This window comes from Epithele typhae (assembly GCF_022376455.1).
Source record: "Epithele typhae strain CBS 203.58 chromosome Unknown BXZ73scaffold_109, whole genome shotgun sequence".
NCBI lineage: Eukaryota > Fungi > Basidiomycota > Agaricomycetes > Polyporales > Epitheliaceae > Epithele > Epithele typhae.
In genome coordinates, this window is record NW_025954300.1 from 52,691 (window position 1) to 77,602 (window position 24,912).

Sequence of the window (24,912 nt, forward strand, 5' to 3'; positions counted from 1 at the left end):
ATGCAATAGTTAGCGAGAACTTCGACGGGGGACGCGACGCCACCACGCACCTCGGCCTTCGGCAGGGAGATATCGTTGGCGGCGCTCATGTTGGGTCGTCGGTGGCGTCGCAGGCACACGCGGGGTGGAGGGAGGAGGGTCGCAACGGCAGCACCATCGCCGGCTCGTGCGCTTTATGCCAGTGCAATGACACCAGAAGCATAGGCTGTCCTCGCCGGCCCCGGAGGAGAGCGGCCGAGTCCATCTCGAAGCTGATCTTCAGGCTTCGGGCGTTCGTATGGCCCACTGATGTGCGGGACCCAATTGGTCTCTGTGATGCGGGTAGAGTGCGGCGGAGGTTCGGACGCGGTCATCGTCATTCTGGATCCGAGCCAATGGGGGCTGGGAAAGGCCGGGCGTCGGTCGCTACCCACGACGCACCTTCTCCCTCGGGATTACGGCATACCCCCGAGCTGGAGTGTCGAGCCCGTTCTCGACCGCCGCGGGCACAGCGGGCGCAAAAAACCGAGTTATGATTGAGTCAAGAGCGGTAGTTCGTGCTAAGAACAGAAATTCAGCTATGATTGATTCGACATGACAATGGAAAGTCATCGAGACGCACTGTGCGAATGAGTGACCGCAAGCGTCGACATCTAATCATGCAGGCTGCTGCCGATCGCTTCGGCACTATGGCGAGTAAGTAAGTAGAATGAACCGGTGGGACGCCAAGTCCTTTTTACCATGGTGCACGAAGCAGCGTGGAGCATCTCAGAACCACCGAATCACCGGTGCCGCGATTGCAAGATCGCTGATGATATTGATGCGAGGATCCTTGCAGGAGACAATGAGCTGGCAAAACATCGTCTCAATACACGAAAACTCACCTCGTGTTTTCCCCTTCAGCCATGACCTGTGGGCACCTTCGGTGAATAAGTCATGTCACAATATCACCTTGACCACACTACGCGTGTATCCAGCGCACCATTTCGGCATCCGCGCAACAGATACACGCTCGAGAAGGCGTCCCACGAGTCCAAAACGCTTCTCCCTTCCGATCAGCCGCGTGAGAAGCCCTCGCAGCCTCATGCCTTCACGACAGCGCGCTCCGAATCCCCGACGCAGTCCACGCCCGTCCCCGTCGCCATCGTCTTGTGAATGAGTGCGCGACGCCAGAAAGCCCTTGGCTATGCGGGACGACTGTTATCGTACTATTGCCGGGGCGTTCAAGTAGCTTTCGACCCGTGAGCGGGATGTTAAGGTTATCATGGGGTTCGTGATGTCGGCTAGCCAGGGCGATGATGCGCAAAGCATGTGCGGTCGACGTGAGATGGCGTTTCGTGGGTCTACACACATGAGCAGGAGCTTCCGGAGCTGTCGCCAATGACCGCTCACTGCTTCGAATCCGCGCAATGTCCCGCGAACCGGATGCCAGTAGATGGACCCGGGTCTCGAGTCTTATCTATATTGAGAAGTGAGAAACTCCGTCGAGCAAGTGGCATGTCGGACGGCATACTCACCGCGACCATCGCGCAATGACTACACCTGGACATCTTCTGTGTTCGCAGCAATCCCCCTGCCGCTCGGATGGATTGTCAAACCGTCGGTGGGTCTAGAGGGGTCGGTATTTATAGCCGGAGGCATCATGAGGTAAGCGGGGCGTGAGGGGGCATCAGATACAGAACATCGCATGAGCGTTTGCCGAACAGGCGTCGTACCGACATAAGTACTTATTCAAGTCGAAGACGAAGGGCGCGATATACTTACGCTGTATGAGATACTTTGGGACGTTCCTGACCTAGTGCGGTTGAACGCGCGCCCTCGGTAGAGAGATCACAGCGGCAGTACTGTGGGTCGCGGGTTGGGCGTGGCAAGGCGCAGGCCGCAAGTCTTTTGTTAAGCAGCGATAAGCGCGAAGACACAAGAACTGCGTTTGATGGCGTCAGCTCATCCGATAACCGGAACGCTGAAAGGGATAGGGTTACAGTGCGATGATGTAGGAGCGGAGGGTAGTACCGGCTGTGGTGCCAACGGTACACGACCGGCGTGCATAAAATGATGTGTACCAACGGCGCCTTGAAAAGGGAAAGGAAAATCAACTTCGAGCAAATGTATGCGCCAAGAATACGCTAGCAAAAACCGCCGGTTCCATGACGGACGGCTTATCATACCGTGGATACCCACTTGAAGTCCATCGTGTGTACACAAGCTTGCGTTTGCCCGTGACGGAAGAACTTCGACATACCAGTCATTTTCCGACTCCCACATAGACACCTTTCCTTTCCACCACAAAACCGCAGACAAGTGTACTATGTGAAAGGCGAATCTTGGTACCACGCCCGACGTTTCAGCACCCTCTTACAATGGGGTCCGGGACACGACGCGCATTGAGAGCAAATTGAGAGATTGTGTATTTCAGAGCGCGGCAAGTCGCAAGCACAGCAGGGCGTGGATATGAGAAAGTAGATTGGCCACTATAGCGAGAAGAAGGAGATCAAGAGGAAGACTCGAGCTCAACCAACATTTTAAAATGTCGACCAGGGCTTGATCACGTGCCACCTTGGGAAGTCCCGAGCGACGACAAATTGAGTCGCATCTTGTTCTCGTCTTCCACCTCTGTGCTACCTTCTGGGCGTCCTTATTCACGCCTCTAGTCGTATCTGCCGTGGGCTATCCGAGTAAGTCTTAGGCTCCCTCTCTGCCCAAAGATTATCTCCCATCGACTTTGGCAGCAGCCACACACCCTCCCACACACCCTCCAAGAAGCGTTCACGCCACGCAGCAAGGCGATGCGAGAGAAGATGCCAGGACGAGAACTGTGTGTGCTGCATGTATTGCCCCGTCGCCTGCGGTCGAGAAGCCTGGATCCGGCCCCCCTCCGTGCGACATCTGCCCCCCGTCCAACAGTCTTATGCTGTACAAGCCAGCGGGTGATGACAGCACGCTCCCTCCTCCTGCGAGGGGTCGTCACCTTCCCTGCTCCCTAAACACAAGGAGCTGCCCGCCCTCTCAATCCCCCCAGCAGTCCACCGGTCCGCTTGCCCTGCTGAAAATCTCATATTCTCTTTAACTCCTCTCCGGGAGATCGGGGCTTTTCCCTCCTTTTCTCACTGTAGCTTCAGCCTTCCGCTCCTGTGAGTACCTTCATATGCGGCACGATTGACCGTTCGCTTACAGACAGCCTGCCTCAGACGTCCACATGTTGCACTGGCACTGGCCAAGTCCGCCTGAGCCTGGATCCCAGAACGAGGACGATCAAGACCACAATATCATATACAGCGATGGATGGACAAATCTCGCCGGCATATCAGCTGCTTTGAACCAGACTGTCAGCTCGACGAACACATCCGGGTCTCAGCTAACGTACTCATTCAATGGTATGTAAACCATTCTCTTTTCCGCGTGCCCCCCACCCATCGCTGTGTTCAGGAACGGAAGCCGTGTTCTATGGATGGTGGTCTCCCCATGGTGGAGATCCAGTCGTCGTTGATTGTATGGACAATGACGATGGTAGTCGCTTCGAATCCGGCGGGTTGGTGCCCGACTCGTCGGAGGTTCCCAGCCCCTCCACCCAAACTGTCCCGCCAGCGAACAGCGTCTGCAATTTCACTTACCAAGAAGGCGGTACACATCATGTCACCGTGGCTCTGAACGGGACGGGTATCCTCGCTATCGACGGACTGCAACTGTCCAACGCGACGGAGATCTCTCCCAATGCCACAGGCACCTCCAACGCGTCCTCATCCCTATCATCGAGCACTAGCCGTGCGTCCTCTTCCTGCTCCAACTCGTTGGATGCTAATCTAACCTACAGCGACCTCGTCACCGTCCTCAACATCAACTCCCGAGTCGCCTCCCACCAACAAAGGCGCCACTGGCTCAACGAAGGCACCATCACCTGGAGCAATAGCAGGCATCGTGGTGGGTGCAGTCGTCGGGTTGCTCGTCGTGGGGGGCACGTTCTGGATGTGGCGACGGCGGCGGCAGAACATGCGGCGGAGCGGGCTCACGGCCTTCGGTGTGTGTCTTTCTCCCATCTCTGCGCATCCGTCCCACCTCCTTCTGCGCCAACGCCACCCTCCCCCTCCCCCCGCACTCCCGCACTCCTGCGCGAACCGCTGTGCCCTGCTCTTGCCACGCACACGCTCACACTGGCTACGTCGCAGAACCCGGTGCGCTTGTCTCGGGCCGGCGCTCGAGCCACCAACCACTCACCGAGAAGGTCGTGGACGACGACTAGTCTCAGCAGCTTATTTTGCACGCGGGGGGACAGTGCGGACTGTCGTGGTATGTTTCCTGGGCACTGTACAGTATACTATGCACCATGCTTTCCATCATACTATCCTCTCGTCGCGCGATCGGATCCCATCGGAGGCGGTACCCGCGCGGTGTCCATTTACCGGCGACCTCGTCCGGCTGATCGCTCCTCTCTCACGACCTCACTGCGTCGATTCTTCCACTACAAGAGCGCGCAGCAGAGGGCGCGGAAGCGACGGCGTAGTGTCGCGCGTCGCCGTGACGTGCGGAATCCACTGTCCGTAACGCTCAGTCGATACGTACTTACTGATTCCACTCGCTTACATGATATACAGATGAAAGGTTCATAATGCATAAGTTAATCGTGCATATATGCTCATACACACAGCTGGACCGCGGAAAACCGCCATGCGACAGAACCACGCCGTCGGGGTGCCGTCGATGTTGACATTTACGCGGTGCTGGCCGTCAAAGCAGCGCAATATCGTCACGCCCGTGACCTTTTTTCATAACGGAACCTGTCCTTGTCTTCCCATGTTTGTGAGAAGGATGCTGGAAGGAGCTCGAGAGCCCAACGGAATTGACTGCCGCAGTAACATGGCGGCGAGACATTCAACGCTGCTGCGACGATTGGAAGTGCTCGGGCCCCTTTTACGCGGCACGAGAGAAGGGGGACAGCGATGCTTGTATTGCGGGGAGTACTGACTGCTACGCATGTTTGACATACCAGTGGCCATTCGCCATGTCGCCCCTCGCCACTTCGTCCAGCCTCCGCCACACCCCTTCCCTCGACTTGAACGGAGCCGGTGATGATGGACTGGCACCCTCTGGCGAGAATCGAGGTTGGCGATCGGTGCCGACGGGGAGGGAAAGAGGAGGAAACTTGCTCAAAGCCCACGGTGTGGACGAAGAAGCAGCGGCAGGCGGTGTGAGAAAGAAGAGGGGAAGGAGCAGGAAGAAGACGAAAGAGATGCGAGGATGGTATGACGACAAGAGACTTCAGTTACAATTATAACAGGCCCCTGGAGGAGGAGGAGGAGGAGGAGAGGAGGAGGCGGGTGATTATGTCACTTGTGGCCGCCTCCTAACCAGTATAGTTTTCCGGTCAGTACAGGAAGCTATAGCTACAGATGCCCCGAGCCCTACTTAAACCAGACGAGAGTCACACAACAGTCAAAGCTCGAGACGCGACCGTTTTTACAATCACGCGCTCCGAAACACGGAACATTTTCGCGGCCAGAATGGCTGGACCGGAAGGAGAGAACGAGGGCAGGGCAACCTATAAAGAACCCGGTGGGAAAAGATCTTGCACTGTCGTCACTCGGCCAGGATCCCTCCCGGAATCCCAGCTCAACTCCGTCCCGATCCCGAAACAACTGGACTCCGCGTGGTCTCTCCACCGCGAGGCGCTACGGGTTCGAATCGTTGGGCGCCCTGCTGCTAATAAGTACGCTCTAGTGAGCAGAGACACGCAAGTCGTCGAAATCAAACGTAGCAGTGCAGATATTCCATAAGACAATGCATTCGCGCTACGTCCGGGTGTGAGGGGTAATAATCGTGCCGGTCCAGGTATCCAATCCGGCAAGCAAGTCCGTGTACTTACACTTCGTCGTCATTAGTAGAGTCAACGTCCGGTATAACCGCTCCCTCCTTCTCCGCCCGCGTCCTTTCTGTCGCGCGCCGCTCACAACGGCACGCTCCCCTTCAGCCTAAAGTCCCTGCTGCTCGCGCCCACCGAGAACGTGAACGCGCCGTCCGGCTTCCGCCACCCCTGGCTCTCCACGTCCCACACCGACAGGTCGTACCGGCTCAGCGTCAGCGTCACCCGCTCGCTCTGCCCGGGCCGGAGCAGGACGTCGTCGAACCCGCGGAGCACGTTCGGGGGCTCGCCCGCACCGGCCGGGAAGTGCAAGTACAGCTGCGGGATCTCCCCGCCGGCGACGTTGCCCGTGTTCTTCACCGTGAACGAGACCGCGAACGCGGGCCGGTGCAGCCAGAGCGCGACGGAGCCGCCCTCGACGTTCGGGCTCGGCGTGCCGTTCGCCCACGCGCGTTCGAGCGCGGCCGAGGTCGAGTCCGACTGCGCGACTGCCTTGATGGAGAGCGACGAGTAGGCGAAGGTGGTGTACGAGAGGCCGAAGCCGAACTCGAAGCGCGGGGCGATGTTGTTCTGCGAACCACGCGCAAGTTAGCGAGATGAGACGAGCCGAGACGAAACGGGTTGAGGACATACGGTGTCAAAGTGCCGGTAGTCGATCAGCATGCCCTCGGTGTAGTCGACGCGGAGGATGTCCGTCGCCTGCGAGCCCCCGAGCACGAGCTTCGTGCCGTAGTCGTCGAGCGACTTCGCGATCGTGTACGGCAGCCGTCCGCTCGGGTTCACGTCTCCGTAGAGCACGTCGGCGAGCGCGTTCCCGCTCTCCTGACCCGGAAGGTGCGCCCACAGCACCGCGGTCACGTTCGGGTTGTCGATCCACGACTCCACGATCGAGGGCCCGACCGAGTGCGCGATGACGATCGTGTTGTTGTTCACCGCCGCGACCGCGTTGATCAGCGCCTCGGCGTTGCCCCACATCGTCAGGTTCTTGCGGTCACCCTGGTTGCCGTCCACGGTAATGTAGCCCTCGCCCGAGTCCGCGTTGACCATAACCAGCGCGACTTCCTGCTCGAGCGCGGTCGCCTGCACGCCCCGGAGGTCCCAGTTGCCGAGGAACCACGACACCGAAGAGTGGTCCTGGCGTGCGCGCGACTGGACCGCCTCGAGCGGCGTAATCAGGTACGGGAACTGCGCCGTGCCGGAGCCCCAGCCCATCGCGAGCGTGCCGTCGTCGCCGCCACGGTCGTTGTAGCCGTTCGGGCCGCGAAGGGAGGGACCGGAGTCGTTGCCGATAATCGCGATGCTATTCGGCTTCTTGAGCGGAAGGGCGCCCCCGACGTTCTTGAGCATGATCGTGCCGGCCGCGCCGATCTGGCGGATGACCTTGAAGTGGTCCTCCTGAACGTCCACGTGCGCGTTCGTGGCCTCGTCCGTCATGTGGAAAGCGTTGAAGCTGACCTCAGGGTAGTCCTTTTCCTGGTCGAGGAGGTACCAAGACGCAACGATGCGCTCGGCCATGTCGGTGAGGCGCGACTCGGGGATGGTTCCGTTGTCGACGTAGGCAGTAAGGTTTGGTCCCCAATAAGTGTTGCCAGAACCGAGGGTGATGTCGCCGGGCATGGACATCTGCGCAGAGCATTAGCACTGGCCACACGATCGCGATGTGGGGGCTTACGTCCAGACCACCAACAGCAGCGAGAGTGGAGTGGTGCGCTCCCCAGTCAGACATGACGTAGCCCTGGAAGCCGAGTTCACCTTTGAGGAGCTGGTTGAGCGAGCGGTCGTCCTCACAAGCCCATGTGCTATTGACTTGGTCTGCGATTGGGGTCAGCTCGGGTCGGCTTATTCAGAAGCGCGGGCGACCTACTGTAGCTGCACATGACGCTAGCCACGCCAGCCATCACGGAGCGCATGAAAGGGTGAAGGTAGATCTCGTGTTGCGTGCGGTCATCAACGTTGGAAGAGGACCAATCACGGGCGTGTTCCTGTTCGCTGCGAACCGAAAAGGTCAGAAAAAGCGAAACGAAAGAAGAGTAATTGCCCACTTGTCGATGTAGTGCTTCGCGCAGGCCTGAACACCCGCCCCTTGAAGACCGAGGATGGTCTCGTACGCGGACTCGCCCGTAAGGAACGGATCAGCGCCAAAACCCTCCCAGTTGCGCCCGCCCTGCGCGACGCGCCCCATGTTCATCATCGGGCCGAGGGCGACGTGCACACCCTTGCCCTTGAACTCCGCGCCCATGGCTAACCCGCGTTCGCGAATGAGCGTGCGGTTCCACGTCGAGGCCACGGTGATGCCGGCGGGGAACGCGGATACGAAGTCAGTGAAACGCACTCCGAGCGGCGAGTCCTCGAGACAGAGGCCGGGGAAGGTGTCGCCTACGGCGGCAATGTTCCCGACACAGCGCCCGTGCTCCCAGAAGACACCGGTGACGGCAGTGACCTTGTCGTCAATCGACCAGTCCGCGATGAGGGACTTGGCCTGCTTGTGTGCCTTGGCCCATGCGGGGGCGAAGTCAGGGATGAGGGTGGAACCGGGGGCGAGAGGCGACGCGGGCGACGCGGAAGGGAAGACTCCGGGGATGGCAGGCGCGGAGGGGGTCGGGAAGGATGAGAAGGTGTAGGACGATATGGGAATCGTTATGTGGGCTACAGAGCGACATGTCAGCCAGTTGGAGAAACAGCGGGGCGAGAAGGACAACAAGCCATGCGCGAATGCCATTCGAACGCTCAATGATTCTTTTGGAACACGGAGTGCGACAGTGTGCAGGTCGATTGGGGCCGGGATGAACGTCAAGCTCGGTCCACGGGACCTCTCTTCGCTCGAAATAGAGACGAGAGCGCGCCTGGGGCCCGTAAGATTAGAATGGACCCGCCAAGTCACCCATAGGCGCAGCGCAGATGCCGTACGCGTGCATACCACGCCGATGGCTCCGCGTGGGCGAGCTGGAGCATCTGACGCGCACATTCTCCGCCCACGAAATCAGCGGGTGGGGAGGCGTGGGGGGCGAGTATATGCGTGTATATGCACGCAACGGGAAGAGTGCGGCATCCACGAAGGCATACGCAAGCTATATGCGGCGAATGGGGAAGACTGCGGGAATGGCAAGCAGGAATGGAGGCGCGAGGCAAAGAAGAGCCATGGCCACAACGATTGAAGGCACTCACTGGTCTCAAGTGGGGGGCCAGTAGTGGTGCTGGAGACGACGACCGTGGACAGAGAGGAAGCGGCCGAAGACGAAGCGACCGAGGAAGACGCTGAGGAGGAAGAGGCGGAGGAAGAGAGCGCGGTGGAGGCGATGGAGGAGACGGCCGCGGTGGAGATGGTGGAGAAGGACAGGTCCTGGGCATTGGCGGCGAGGGTGAGGAGGGCGAGGAGGCCGGCAAGGCGGGCACGGAGTGCGACAGCCATGGCCCGGGGGGTGGAGGAGGCGGACAAAGCTCGGGTCGGGGCCCCCTCCCGGCTTTATACGGAGGGAAGGCATGGAGGGAGGCGAAGGAGGCAGACAAGCGTCCAAGGAGGAAGCCATGCGGCGGCGTCGATGTGACAGGCGCCGAACCGTGATCACGCGGTGACGTAATGCCAGTCTGAGCTCCGTCTGTGCTTCTTTCTAGTAGTGGGCATCTGCGCCCGGGCATGCTGATGGACTGCACCCTCCCGCGCCCAGCGACAGCCATCCGTTCTGCCGCGAGTCCCGGGCTCGCATGACCACCTGTACGCCCGCTCAGCAGATATGGAGTGGCAAGTCACAAGTTCCAAGACCCTTCCAGACGACTCCGTCCTTCGTTCTGAGGGTTTGTTTGTTTGTTTGTTTGTTTGTATCCCATTTATCGCCCGTGAGGGCGGAGCCCTATGGTAGGCGGTACGTACGGTAATTACAAAGCGGGGAGGGCTAGCGCATACGGGGAGGATTTCGTGTCGACCCTCCGGGGAGGGGCGGGCGGGCCAGGGTGTAAGCCAAAGTAGGGTACATGAGCTCATGTCAGTAGACTAGGAAATGAAAAGAATTGAGGGACGTAAGGTGGGAGACGTTACCGCGGGAGCCGGGACGAAGGGGTAGTCCGTCAGTTCGAATCATCATAACTAATCTAAGGTGAGCCACGTCATACGCAGGCGCCCTGGAGCAAGGGGGTCGTGACCTTGCGGAGCATAGAGGCGGGTGTGGGGAGGGGTGAAGGAAACGGCCACTGGGACGGGGGAGGAGAGGGGGGATATGGGTGGGATAGCAGGCACAGTAGCGATGGGGCACGACGGGGGTAGGAGCGGGTACAGTGAGCACCAGAGTGGGGTCGCGCGGGGGCGCGGGGGCCGCCGAGCGGCGGCGGCTGGGACGCAGGCGGTTATGGAGGTCCGGGGTGTGCGCGCGAGTAGGGGCGACGGTCAGTTGATGGTGGTAGTAGACCGAGGTCGGTCGGGCACTTTTTAGGGAGGCCGCGCGCGCGGGCGCGGAGCCTGTGCAGTTCAGGTGAGCTTGCGGAGAGTTCTGAGGGTACATCACGTGTAGTTGAGTATTCTCAATCAGAATTGTAGGCTGCCACACGGGCGCCGCATAGGTGCGCAAAAATGCCCCGCGTGGTAGATCTTGAGTGCTTACCGGTCCGTTGCCGGGCCCGCTTTTGAACACAATCTTTTCACCACCCAAGGCATTATTTTGCATGCAACATGCATGCGGCGGGCTTGATCGACCGTTAAGCAGTGCCCGCAGACTGGCTTCGATCACCCTTGCGAACTGTCGATCATCGTCTTCTTAGTAGTGAGTAGCACAAGAACTGTCTCCGATCATTCTTCTTCGCATGATGCTTATGTATGTCACAGTATGTGAGCACGAAGGTGCGTGACATCGTACAGCAGATACTGTCTTGGTGTGATGTCGAGACTCCGCGAAATAGTGACCTAAGCCTGTTGCACAGTGGTAGAGTGTGGTGGGCATCCGGCGTAGTTGTAGTACTTACGCTAAGGCGGCCGAGTGCTGTTGTAGCGCAGCTTGTCGGTACGACAAACGCCGAACCCGGCTCCGCAGGCAATGTAGCCAAGTGAGGTAGCGCTGCTCTCTCAATTCTTGTTCCCCGCCGCGCAATCGTTCGGGCCTTCGGCCATCTCTCCAAAGGCACCTCTCATCGACGTGCACCGCTCTTTCGTGCGTTCTCCAGACGGCCCTCCAAGCCGACAGAGGCTCATATCATGATAGGTCCCGCACCCCGCACCTAATCCGGGGCCCCAGCGCTCCCCATGGTACCCGGTACGCGCGAACGTTTGCCCAACGGCAACACGGCGCAATCCATGATCCGAGCCTCCCTTTCCGTCGGCTCTCATGGTATACCCGCATGGCCGAGCATGGCCGCCGCTTGCAGTCTTCGGGAGAATCGATCCGAAGACTGTCGCCGGTCGGATGGCAATAGTAGCCGTCGCGCAGTCGTCGCGCACACCGATGTTCACCGCGTCCACCGTCGGTTCTCTCTTGCTGCACGCATGCGGCGTAAGCCTTCTCAACTTGGCCTGACTCTTTCCAATGCAGATCTTCCTCGCCGCTCGGTCTGGTGAGCCGGACAAAACGACATATCATGGTGCCCTTCAGATTTGGGTCAGACATTTCGGCAACTTGAAGCTTAAGCGCTTGAGCTTGAAGCTTGACCCTTGGACGTCCACGCGATGTGTGATGTGTGACGTGCACGACATATTGCGCACAAACGTACTTTCTGCCCTAATCTTTGAAACTTACGCTTCAAGAACCCGCGCTGGTCCACTGGCAAGTCGAAACTTCGCCGTGGGACCGCGAGCGCTAAACGAACTCAAACATACGCCCTTTCATCCCGTGCCGATGTCTTCGGTGTTGCCCTGCGTCTTCTTCGGGATCATCATGTCGTCGAGGAACGATGCCGCCGCGCCCTGGTTCTAAACCTTCTTAGAGGTACCGCGCGATCTCCGTGATTTCCGCGACACGAGGTTCGACTCCCGCTCGCTTCCTCTTTGCCGACTTCCAAATTTCTCGCCTCACAACGCAGCACGACGCCAGCTCGCCGTTTTGGGCGCCTTTCTCCGCTCACTTCCCCCATCCCTCGCAAGCCCATTCATCATTTTGTCGTCGTGGTATTCATCGCCGTGCGTCCTGCTTTTATGCTCCGTGTGCCGCATGCCTTGACCATAAGGCCAGGGCTAGAACTTAGTTCAGAGTTGCCGTGCTGCACAACTTCGACCTTGACCTCCCCTCTGGAGTATACGCACCTGGCAGTGGCTGTTCGCGACCTCAAGCTTAAGGCCTTTCAGACCTCAGCTCCGACTGCAAGGGACCATCTTGCCCCGCTGGGTTGGATGTCGAGTTCACCCGCTGTGGCCTCACAAGGGGACACGTGGGCGCGACGCGAACGCCCAATTACAGCTGGTAACAGATTGATCGGCTTCCCGCACACACGCGGTCGGTTGCGGCGGGGCTCGAAAAACAGCGGCTGCGCGCACACACAGCGCCCAGGCGCAGCGGAGCAGATCGGAGTGGGAGCGACCCTGACCGCCTCGCGCAAGCGTCGCTTTTTTCGAGCTCCACCGCGTATGTGCGGGAAGCCGAGGTCTCTATCGATTTGTTATCAGCTGTAAACTGGATGACGTGCCGTCAGGAAATACGGAACTACGGACGCTCCGTAGTTCTCTAGACCGCTCGAAAGGGCGGTTCCGCCGAGATGCCGACGAGAAAGTGATACCCGAGGATCTCACTGTGGCTGCTGGAATCGCCCAAAAGTCTGTGGAGGGGTCGGCACCCCGCTCGCAGAGCAAACAAGCCTCCCGAAAAGCTCCTGAAGGTCTATTACGGACGGGAGGTAGTGATGTGGACCATTGTTGGCGCTGACAAATCGACGACTGGGCCTCAATGGACCTCCATGAGGTCTGGCTAAGGTCTCCGCGCGGTGGAGGCATTCCGTTGACGCCAGAGATCCTCTCGTCGCTTAGCCTCGCTTAATGCTCTGGAATTGCATTTACAGGTCTAGTAAGAGCGGTCTGGCTTACGGACCTTCATCCACTCAACCGGTGACGCAATTACAATTCAGATTTTCGTTGCCGCTTACGCCCGCGTGCAGGGTTGTAGTACTACGCCGCGTTCGGGGCTGTACGTACGCGAACGGGAATCAGAATGCGTCTGAGCTTAACTCCGTAGGTTCGGTCGACGGGGTGTCATACTTATATTGGCTCAAACGGCCGTCGCCCACACACCCTCTTCTCCCCATCTTTCTCCCCAACTCCTCAATTCACCATCCTCCTCCTCCTCCTCCTCCTCCTCCTCCTCCTCCATTCGCCCTTGGCATCCCTCTTTTGACGCCGTTTACGACATATTAATCTTGGGCTCAAGCCGAAGATACAACTATTGGTGGAGGCAGGGGAAGAAGAAGAAGAAGAAGAAGAAGAAGAATGCCGTCGATCGACAGCGCAAATGTGCTCGGGGTTGTCATCCCCGTGGGGAGCAGGGAGATCCCCATCTCGCAGGTGCTCGGGCCGCTACTCGTGGGCACGCTCCTCAACTGCTTTGTGTACGGAATCGTGTTCCTGCACTGGATCCAGTACGTCCTGGGTCCCGGTCGCGACCGGTGGCCGCTGAGGTACGTCGTCGTCCGCTTGTTCTTGCGTCGATGGAGGGCCGGCGGAGCGCACTGCGAGGACAGCAAGGTTTCCTGACGCCGCGCCCGCAGGCTGCTCGTCCACTGGTGCATCCTCGTCGACTCCGTCCACACCGGCGCGATGCTGTGGATGCTCTGGCAGTACTCCGTCGTTAATTTCGCGAACCCGGACTACATCTCGCTCGTCCTTTGGCCGCTCAGCGCGTGCCCGGTCTTCGCCGGTCCGTCTCCCTCCACCCTCCACCTCCCCCTCGCTCGCTCACTCGCCCGCCCGTCCTGGCACGACGAAACCAGCGCTGTGCGTACCTCTCGCGCCTCACGTTCCCGCCAGCCTCGGGCCGCTGACCCCGCGCGCAGCGTCTCGATGCCGATCCAGCAGCTCTTCGCGTGGCGCATCAAGCGCTTCACGCACTCACGCCTCATCCACGCGCTCATAGCCGCGCTCTCCTTCGCGGCCTTCGCGATAGGAATGACCGCCGGCGTCCTGCAGCTCCTCGAGACACAGTGCGTCGCGTCTCCCCCCGCTGCCTGCCGTCGGACGCTGACGGCTGTGGACGCCGCAGCCTGCAGAACGCGAGGACGTTCGTGCCGCACGTCGCCACCTGGCTCACGCTCGCGGCGCTGTGCGACCTCTTGTTGACGTGCGTCTGCGCGTCGGAAGTGCGTGGAGAGATGGGCTGATCGTGTGCGGACGGGCAGCGTCATCCTGTACACACACCTGTTCAAAATCAAGACCGGCTTCCGCTGTGAGTGCCTTCGGCGTCCTTCGCGCGCGCGCAGACTGAGTGCTGGCGTTGCAGCGACGAACACGGTCATCGGCCGGCTGATGCGCTCGTCGATCGAGACGACGGCGTCGAGCTTGCTGTTCATCGTGCGTCCCTGCGCCTGCTCCCTCATGTCTCCACGCTCACCCCCCGCATTCCCAGATTCTGTACCTCGTTTTATTCGTGAGTGTTTCGGTCCCGTGGCCACTTCGTTCGAGCGCCTGAATGACCTCACGTATACGCAGTGTGTGGTCCCCAACACGACTTTCAGCGCGATCTTCGCCATGGTGCGTACACACATACCGTGAGCCTTTCGCGACCCACAGACTGATGTCCCCACAGCCCCTCGGCCGCGTGTACACCGTTTCTTTGCTTTCGGTGCGTTTTTGCTCGCCTGCCCGCCGGACGCGCACGAGCGCTCACCCCGCCTGCGCCCTCCACAGACCCTCAACTCGCGCTCGACCCTGCGCGACGAGCTGTACGGGATCAGCAGCACCGTCCGTCCTCGTTTCCCCCATTCGCCGCGTCTCGCTGACTTCCCTTTTCCTTACCCACGCACGCTCACAGGACGGCTCCGCGTATGACATCGGCACGCGCACGCTCCACTTCCCGACCGAGGTCGCCGTCGCGGTCGAGCGCCGCGTCGAGTCCGCGCAGGCGGAGGAGGTCGACTTCCGCCGGCTCCGGCACGCGGGGCGCGCGCGCAACGCGGAGCTCGTCAGGGGCGCGGGGTCGGGCGACGCGAAGGGCGGGATCGGGATCGGGATGGAGGTTGGGTCGCGCGCGTCCGCGGCGGAGGCGGAGTGGGAGGAGGACGCGAAGCTGCCGGAGCGCGCGCTGTGAGGGCGGTGGGGGCGAGCCTCGGGGGTGGTATATGGGCATCTTTCACGCGCGTTGGGGGTGGGGGTGGGCTTGGTAGATACATGATGCGACGTTCGTTTGGCCCGGTTGCTTGCCTTGGTGTGGTATGTGTGAAGGGGGTGGTGATGCGCTCGAGCACGAGATTGGGCATCTTTCACCACATTGGGGTCGGGGGGTGGTAGGTACATGGTACATGATGACTCGACGTTCTTTTGGCCCGGTCGCCTGCTTTGGTGCGGTATATGTGAAGGAGGTGTCCGTGCACGCGAGCACGCTCCATTTGAGCACTCCTCGCCTTCCAACAGTGGCGATGGACAAGACGAACGCGTCAGTCAGGTCGACTACAGCGCCTGCCCGAAGCCCATGGTTCGGGACGCATGGTCTGCTGGTCAGTGCATAACGGCATCTTATCGAATGCTGACACAATGTCGACCTTCGACGCGTTCCTTTGGCACTGGATGTAGCCACGACGCTCGATCTGCACCCATCCGATATATCATAAAAGTAAGTGGAGGAGGTTGGTGAATTCAGCTACTCCATGACCAACGAAGGCGCCACACGCTGACCCCCGCTCCAAAACTAAACACGCCCCCACTCGCTGCTCCATGAGCGAAAACGGCCTATCAAAACGGGGACAGCTGGAAGTTCTCTGGGATCTCGGCCAAACCAACATGTAAGATCGACCTGGCGCCTTCGCCCATCGAGGTGCCAAATTTTCGCTTGTCGAATGCTGGACGAGGTATTTTGGTGTCACACATCACAATAGCTGTCGAATTGATTGGAATGATGGAGTTCTTTGGTTGACGATGCGCAGTAGCGAGCACGGCGTCCGCTCCAGCTACGAGAGAGATAGCACAACACAACTCGGCCCCAGCTCAGGCGAGTGCCCCTTGCGTGAGGACTTCGTATGTCGGCACTACTGACGCGACGCTCGTGGCCAGACCTGACAAGTAGAGAGGGACGACCCGGACTACGCGACCACGCCGAGCACCCCACGGACGATGACCCCGAGCTCGGCGCGGGACTCCCACAGCGGGAGGAAGATGCACCAGTACCCGCTCGCGGCCGCCCAGATGCTGTTCCGTGCGCGTCAGCTTCAGCCGCGGAGGAGGAACAGAGGGGAGACACCACACACATGGTGCATGCGGTCCAGAACGCGAAGAAGGTCCGGCTGAAGACGTAGTGCGAGAAGAACATTGGCAGCGGCACTGTAAGTATCCCGTGTTTCCCTCCGTCAGCGTCCGTCTGAGAGGAGGAAGGTATGGGGGAGACACACCGAGGACGGCGACGGCGACGGCGAGCGCGAGCGAGAACCACGCGGCGCGGCGGAAGACGGCCTCGAGCTCCGCGCGGGTGACGGGGCCGTCCACGGTCGCGAGCGTGTCCTTGTCCGCGGGCGCGGGCGCGACGGGGTGCGCCTCGACGTCCACGGGGGCCTTCTCCGGGTCTGCCTTGAGGTCGAGATCACGGTCCGGGGTGGGGCTGGAGGACGCGGAGGAGGAGGGCTCGTCGTAGGTCGCGATCGCGCGCGTGCCCGCGAAGTCGTAGTTGGCCGGGCCTGTGGGGTGCGTGTGAGCGCGCGCGAGGGGACGCAGGCCGGCCTGGGGACGCACGGGCGAGGGAGACGAGCACGGTGATGATCCCGGAGAAGAGCAGGCCGGTGAGGCCGCTGCAGACAGCCGAGTACGGCTGCGCGAGGTTCGGGATATTGATCTCGCCTGCGCGTCGTCGGGGTCAGCGAGAATGGAGAAGAAGGAGCGGAGCGGGAGGAGGCGGACCGTAGATCTTCCAGCAGCCGATCATCCACGCGAGCATGCCGAGGACCGCGCCGCCGATGCACCCCGCGAACACGGCCGCGCGGGTGAGCTTCGACCAGGAGACGGTGAGCGCGATCGGGATGACGGCGGGGCTGAGGACGACGCCTCTGCGGTCGGATGTGGGCGTCAGAGGGGTCGACGCGGGTCGGGGGACAGGACGTACTGGACGTAGAAGAGCCAGCCGAGGTCGATGCTCGCCTTGTTCAGCTGCACAGCCGAGCACGCGCATGAGCGAACAGACCGGATGGAGCCTAGGGCGGAGAGAATGGGCACGTACGATCGTCGCCCAGCAGCCGGCCCAGACGGCCCAGAAGCAGATGAAGTAGTGCGACACGCGCACGATCTCCGCGCTCGTCGCCTGTGGGCGCAAATACGTCCGGTACAAGCTGGCGACCGCGCCGTGCCGTTAGTTCTCTCCCTTCACGCGGCGCGGCAGGACGGATGCGACTCACTCGTATGCACTAGAAGCCGTGGGGCGGGGGAGGCGCAATGATCAGTGTGCTGCCGCTGAGGCTGAAACGCCGCCCGGGAGGTGCGGGACCCACAAGAGACTGGAGACGCCGATGAGCTCGGCGCTCATTGCGGAGGTGACTGCCATGCTGCAGGTGCGTTTGAGAAATCGGATAGTGAAGAAGAGAAACGAGAGCGAGACGCACAAGACCACGAGCAGGATCGCGATCGCACCGCCCTTGCCCATCACGACGGCGGCTGCCGCGGGCGCGGCGAGGCCGGCGCTGGTCTGGGAGGCGGAGAGCGGGTTCGGGAACGTGGGGAACTTGGGCTGGCGAGAAGAAGTGTGAGGAAATGGAGGGGTGCTGAGCAAGTGTGTGTGTTGTTTACGTTGCTCACGAGGGCGCGTGCGGCCAGGCCGAGACATGAGGCGAATGCCCATGGTACTGCGAACCATGACAGTCCACCGAGCATCTGAAGAACCAAAGTCATGTGGGGTCGTACGAGAGTCGAGTGAGCGAAACGCACATAAGCTTTGGTTGTCGAGCGAGGTGCGCTGGCGATAGCCTGGGCGGTGTTGGTCAACAACAAATGCATGTCTGATAGTAGGTACAACTCACCCTCTGCCAATAGCCTAGGTGGAGTTACATGAGCAGTCGAACAAGTCACAAAATATGACACAACTTACCTTGATCACAGAAAACTCCAGAGAAACCTGAGAGGCGAGCGTTAGCTTGGAGCCACGCGGTTTCACCGTGCGGACTGTACCTGAGAGGATCGTAGCCGCGCCGAAGACGAGGCCCTGGTTCGACTTCATCGTGACGTAGCTCCCATCTTGGTTCCCCACCACGGGTGTATCTTTCCCCGCCTGCACGAGCAGATCGTACAGAGCGCCGACGCTCCCGACTTCTTTCGACGCTCCGCTGGGCGCGCATTCAATCATCAGCGGCCTTGGGACACGAGGCGAGGAACGGTCAGGGACGTACTACACCTCGCCGAAGAATATGTAGATGATGACGAAGAGGATCAGGGTGTGTGCGTAGTCGCAGATGAACGTCGCGCGGAGGCCACCGAAGACGACGTAGACGGCGATGCCGATCGGGAGGAGGAAGCACGCGGCGATGATGTTCATCCCCGTCAGCGCGTTCACGGTGGCTGCGCCGCCCACTAATGAGGAATGATCAGCTATCAGACAAGAAAGAGCGAAAGCGGGAGAGTTTACGTAGGAGACCCCCGCAGACGATCAGGATGCAGAGGAAGGCGTAGAACGTGAACAACAGGTGTGCCCCGGTTCCGAAGCGTGCCTTCACGATCTGGAAAAGACGGGTGCGTTAGAGTGAACGGAGCCGAAGACCCATTGGAGCTTCTTACCTCGAGGAAAGTGTGCGCGCCGTTGGCATTCATCTTGACTTTTGCGGCGACCATGGCGAAGAAGCCCAACTGAATCGTTCCTCCGACTCCGTACCACCTGGAGGTAGCGGACGGAGTTCAGGTAAGTTGCAAGATTTCTCAACGAGCGGGCTCACCATGGACCGCTGACGCCTGAATGTGCGAAACAAGTCAGAGTAGATCCTGGTGGAGGCGGGCGAACTGACCGAAGGTGTACGCTGCTGTGCTAGATTGAAGTAGAGTCGCGCTCCACGTCCATGCGCTCACACTGAAACCTTCTCAGCTGGTAGCCGTTTCAGCGCGATTCCTCAACTTACATGCCGCAGCACACTAGCCCTGGCTGTGGAGGTGTGAGCTTACGTCTCGCATTAAATTGTGGTGCGACGCGCACCTTGACGCTTCGCGACGCGCTCTGCGCACAGCAAACAAGTGAGCACCACAGAAGAAGAAGAAGACGGGTTACTTCTCACCGTAAACTCCTCGGATGATCTTGGGGAGAAGTTTGAGAACTTGGCTTGCAGGGTTGTGAGAACGAGCATAAGCGCCGCAAAGAAGAACCCGACGCCTTGAAAGCAGTGAGTTCTCGCGCGTCACTTATCGCAAGAAGCTCCAAGAGGCGCACCGACGACGACGCCATAGCCAACTCCCTCGTCTAAAAACCCTCGGAGTTAGCCCAGATGCTTGAGAGAAACGATGTACAACGCACTTAGCAGCGGTCTGAACTCAGATTCACCGGTCGCAGCCATGGTAAAAGCGCACAGGAGAGGAGGCGAGTCGTGCAGCACATCTTATATGGCGTTCTTATCTTAGACGGGAGTGAGTTTTGCCCTCTGGTCTCGGCATTGGCCCCGATAAGGCTTCAAAGGCACGCGTGAAACAGAAGCCCATTTCCCGCACCGGGGAGCCGCTCGGAAGGACCTGGGAGATACGTATACCGTGGAGAGGATATATTAATGCCGCTGTTTTTTCCTGCGTCAGCCTGGAAACGATGTACTTTGAACGTGTCGCTCTTTACAGGAATGGCCTGCGAAAGTGGTCATCAGCGCGCAGCGCTACAAGTTAAGTGGCTGACACGTACTTCTCATCCTCATTGGCAGTAGCATATATTTGGAGTCTCTGAACGGCTGTCGAGTAAATGCAGGTCTGAGGTCCATGCTAGTGAGCGACGAGGAGAGCAAAGACGTCTGATGGAACGCGCTTACACGGAAGAGCCTGGGAACTCTCGGCATACGCCGGTCGGAGAATATCCGAGTCATGGGCTCGCTCGAGCGCGACGAGTGCGGTCTGCTCTCCCCATCTCCACTGACGACTATGCATCTTGCGCGCAGCCCGCTTTTCGTTCGACGGCTCGCCTCCAGAACATGGTTGATGCATGGACCGTCAGAATCTGCAGAAGAGGTGCCCCGTCAAGTATGTGCATCGAGATAAGCTGTTGGATGTCTCAGTGGTATCGGTTTCTTGATCACTGGCTGACCATGATCGCGTATCTTCGGGATGTGCGGCGGCCTGTGCAAATTTCAGGTGAACAGCAGAGCATGATACTTGTCCCGCAATCATCCTGAGCCAAGTTAGCAAAGATGCTGGAGGTGGTGCGCAGCAACCATTGTATGGGAAGTGCACGTAGCGTGTCAGCCCCATGGCGAACAGCGTACGAGAAGTATTTCTGGGATGGATGGGTGGTACGTGCGCTCCGACTTGCCTTGTTTTCCTGCGTATATGCGCCCCTCAACCAATGTCGCGCACGGTGTGGACGACGGGCCCCGCTGGTCGACCTTCAGAGCCCTGGTGAGAGCTTTGAAGGCCGTCGAACGGAGGGCAGTGTGGTCGATGTCGATTTCCCGATCTGCCTGGGGACCATCCTGCTCCATTGACGCCCTGATCATCGATGGGGAAGTCGTACAGGAAGTGTGGGCGTACCGGAGCGCAACCACACAGTTCTCCGGATCCAGCGATCGAGCCCCGCATGCGACACGCCTACCGTCCCATTGACGGAGTCGCTCCTCTCGCGCTCAAAAGCCCCAAACGCCAGGTTATTCCCAAAAGACTTGAAAAGCCTCCGGATGGTGGCGATATGCGCAGGGTATGCGGCACTTGCGCCCTACTAGCGCATGTCCAGCCTCCCAGCGCGTTCCTATCCAGGCTGTGCTCTCCAATCATGCGGCTTCTGTCCGGCCTTCTTCGGGCCCAGCTCCTTCCTGCGACAGTGTTAGTGTTTGTGGGCGGCGTATCAAACCTAGCGCGCGGTCATGCGCGACGTTTTCCACCGCGAGGGGGCAGCCCTCCTGCCTCGCTCACAGCGCCTGGCCTATAAGCGCCTGACCGAAGGTTTGGGCTTCTGCCTGGGCGTCGCGCGCACCAGATCCACCGCTGCTCGCCATTGGCATATATACGCACTGTGTCCGCTTATCCGCCGCCTCTCGGTGCAACGCCACGCCACGCCCCCCTCCCTCCCACAGTTATGTCGGACGGCGACTCCCACTTGAACGCCTTCGGGGTGAGCACTTTACCTTCATCCCTTCTGTCGCTTTCCCCTCACTCCCACTGACGGCACTCAGGGCTTCACAGGACCCGCGTCGAATAAGTTCTACATCGCAGCGCTTATCGTTGAGATTGTCTTCTTCGGCGCAAACATCGTCACCTTCAGCTATGGCACGTACATCATGGTCTGGCTCACCCACCCCCAGAAGAGGCGGACGACGGGGAACGTGATTCTGCTCGTCTCGAACACGTTGATGTTCCTCCTATCCTCCGTGGTACGTCACTCGTTCTTTCTTCCTCCGGTGGCTCGACCTGATCGTGGGCGATGGCATAGCACGTCATCCTCGATGTCTTCGTCGCTCACGAGGGCTGGGGTAATGTGCCGATCTCTATTGATCAAGCGAAGTTCATGCTCTACGTATCACAGACGATACTCGGAGACGGGTTCATGGTGCGTCCACTGTTCGTTCCCGCTTGGGCGCCACAAACAGGCCATCGCTGCAGGTCTACCGTCTGTTCCGAGTCTTCAATCGCAGCTGGACAGCAATCATGGTTCCCTCGATGCTCATTGCTGCAGATGCAGGTGCGTCTCCGTCTTTCTCGCATATGGACTGCAATCGAACTCGAGCTCTTGTTTAGTGATCGGATATTCATCCACCTTCCTGGGCGTGACGGGCTACTACATGTCTGTCGCGTTCTACTCCCTGTCGATCTTCATCAACGTCATCTGCACCGGTATGTCCGTTTTCCTTTCACCTCCACAACCCCACGAAGCCTTCCTCTGCGGTTCTGCCCCCCACCTCGCCGCATCACTTACCCCGTGCGCCCACAGTAATGATCGTTTGGCGCGTGTTCTACCTCAGCCGCGAGTTCCGGCACGTCTCACCCCGGAAGGAGACCCGCAAGATTTGGCGGGTGATCGAGGCCACGGTACAGTCGACCGCGATCTACGCCGCCGCGGGCGTGTCGCTCGTGATCACGTTCGCGAACTCGGCCGCGATCGGCTACCCGACGTGCTTGAACCTCTTCCCTGCGCTCATCGTGAGTCCCTCTCGCCCTTTCTCTCCCTGCCCTCGCGCGCGCGTACCCCGCCGCGACCCACTCCCACCCGGACATCACGCTGACCCCGCGCGTGCGCGCACACACAGGGCCTCGTCTTCTCCTTCACCGCCATCCGCGTCGCGCACGGCAGCACTGGTGACCCCCGCCCGGACTCGCACGCGCACAGCGCCTCCTCCGCCTCCGGCCGCGCGACCTTCGGCTCCACCGCGCCCCTCCGCATCTCCCGCCACACCCACGCGCACACCGACACCACCCTCTTCTCCGACGCCGACCTGGAAAAGGAGAAGGTCGACTACGCGACCCCGAGCGCGACCCCGCGCGAGGCCACCTTCCGGCTCCCGGCGCGCCCATTTACGGCGGGCCACGCGCGCGCGACGAGCGACGCGACGGTGTCGACGATCGATCCGTACGCGGACGCGCGGCCCGGAGAGGTTCTGGAGATTTCGCAGGCGGAGGATTCGGAAGCGGAGGCGGATGGAATGGGGAGAGGGAGGGGGAGGGGGTTCGGGAGCGCGCGGATCGCGCTGCCCGCACTGGAGATGGACGCGCGCGCGGAGGCGGAGCGCGCGGCGGCGCGGGTGCATGTGGGCGGGGACGTCGAGCGGGGCGTGGCGCTCTAGGCGCGCGGAGGCGTTGGCTTCGGTTTCGGTGAGTGCTACTGCCACTACTCTGCGTCCGGGTGTATGCGCGATGCGCTGACTGCAGTTTCCGTTCGCGCTGGCGTCTAGTTGGCCTTGTCGGTGGCACTCACGTGGTGGGCATCACTTCGGACGTATGCATGATTTCATTTCTCTTCTTTCGTCATCTTCTATGCCCTTCAGTGTCCTTTTCCCTCCCCATCTTCGTCCCATTCCCCATTTTACCTTACACCACACGCTTCGTCTCGCCCAGCGATCGACATTCAGCGCGTATCTATAGTTTTCCTCCCTACGATGTAACCTTACCAGCCCGCACCACAATGTGTACACTAGCCCTGCAGGTCCCCCAGCCGTTCTATCAGTCGGCGCACCACGACGGCGTTCTTCGCCGCGACTTCGCCGTCCCCCCCGCGCATCCGAAACTTCGTAAGTACAGGTACAGCCACGGAAGATCGCGGCTCCGGCCCAAGAGCCCTCCGCTCAACGCCCGCGAAACAGGGCGAAGGGGCGAGCGCCCTCCTTCTAGCGCAAAGCTTGTCTTCGAAAGGTTCTTGATGCCGGTGCCCGACGTCGACGGCGATGGGAGGGTCTGCAGAGCCCCCAGCCACTGGCGGTCGTACGGAGACGGTTCGCGCTCGAGGTCACCACCGTGGACCGCAGTCGTACGTGTGTGGGCCGTGGCCACTGGTACTTAGACGTGCTGCGCGTGCGCGATTTTGATGTGTGGACATGTGGCATGAGGGCGATCGCGAGAGCGGGGGCCGCCTGCGCAGCGTGGGGAGATGGCGCGGTGGTGGACCGTGTTTGGAAGCAGGGTTTGAAATCCGTCGCGGGCCCGGTGCGGACGTACTTAGTGGCGAGAGCGCCGCCCAGACCACGCCCGTCTCCCGCCTGCCACTCTGGAGGCTAGAAGCAGGCCCCAGGGTGATGTCACAGCTTGGAGTTCGCATGGCCGAGAAGTAGCATGCGGTGCTCTGCGCGTGCCGTGCACGGCGTCACGGGGGGATAGGTACTGTACAGGAAGAAGCTCGTGGTCAGACAAGCGTACGCCGTCGGCGGCCGGGAACAGGGACGGTCAAAACACAAGATGCCGTACATACAGAGACCGATAGTCCGCCGTCGAACCACCACCGCCCACGCCGCCTTATCGTACAAAGTCCTCGCGCTTTCACGCCGAGACGATGTTCACCGCGCTCATGTGCGCGATCAGCCCCCGCACCGCGTCCGAGCGCGGCCGGAACGCGCACGTGAAGTCCTTCGGGTGGCTGGGACGCAACGGCTCGTCAGCCCCCCGGTCCCCTCTCCCCGTTCCCCGGCGACGACGCACCTGACGAACCCCGAGACGAACTCCGCGCGGGGCACGACGTCTGCACCCCGCGCGTCCTTCGCGTACGCGACGTCCATCGTCGCGACGACGTTCGCCGCCGCGAGCCACAGCGACGCGTCCGCGAACGCCTTGCCCGGGCAGACCCTGTTCGTTCACCAGTAGCGTGAGCGTCTGACGTCGACCAGGGGAACGCGGGAGAAGGCTCCCCGACCCCCAGACAGACCGGGGAGAGCGCGAGCGGACACGCACCGCCTGCCGAAGCCGAAGACGACGTCGCGGGGGTCGTCGGTCCGCGCGGCGTCTGCCGGGCGCGCAAACCGGTCCGGGTCGAACCGGGCCGGGTCGGGGTACACCGCGGGGTCGTGCGTCATCCACCTGCGCGGTTGGGCGGAGCGGTTGGGTGAGCGGGGAGTGGGGTGAGAACGTTGGGAGGGAGGGAGAGAGGGAGAGGAAGGGACGCACCAGACGTTCGGGACGACCATCGTGCCGCTCGGGATGGCGTAGCCGCGGTAGTCGTCCGGCGCGTTCGTCGCGTGCGGGACGCCTGTGCCCGGCGTGGGACCGTCAGTGCTCCTTCGTGGTCAACCACCCGGGGGAGGCACGAGGGCCCAGACAGCCGACGCTAGTAGTAGCACGCACCTACACCGCTAGACACCCCGCATGTGGATACCACCTGGGGAGCTGATGGGTGGCG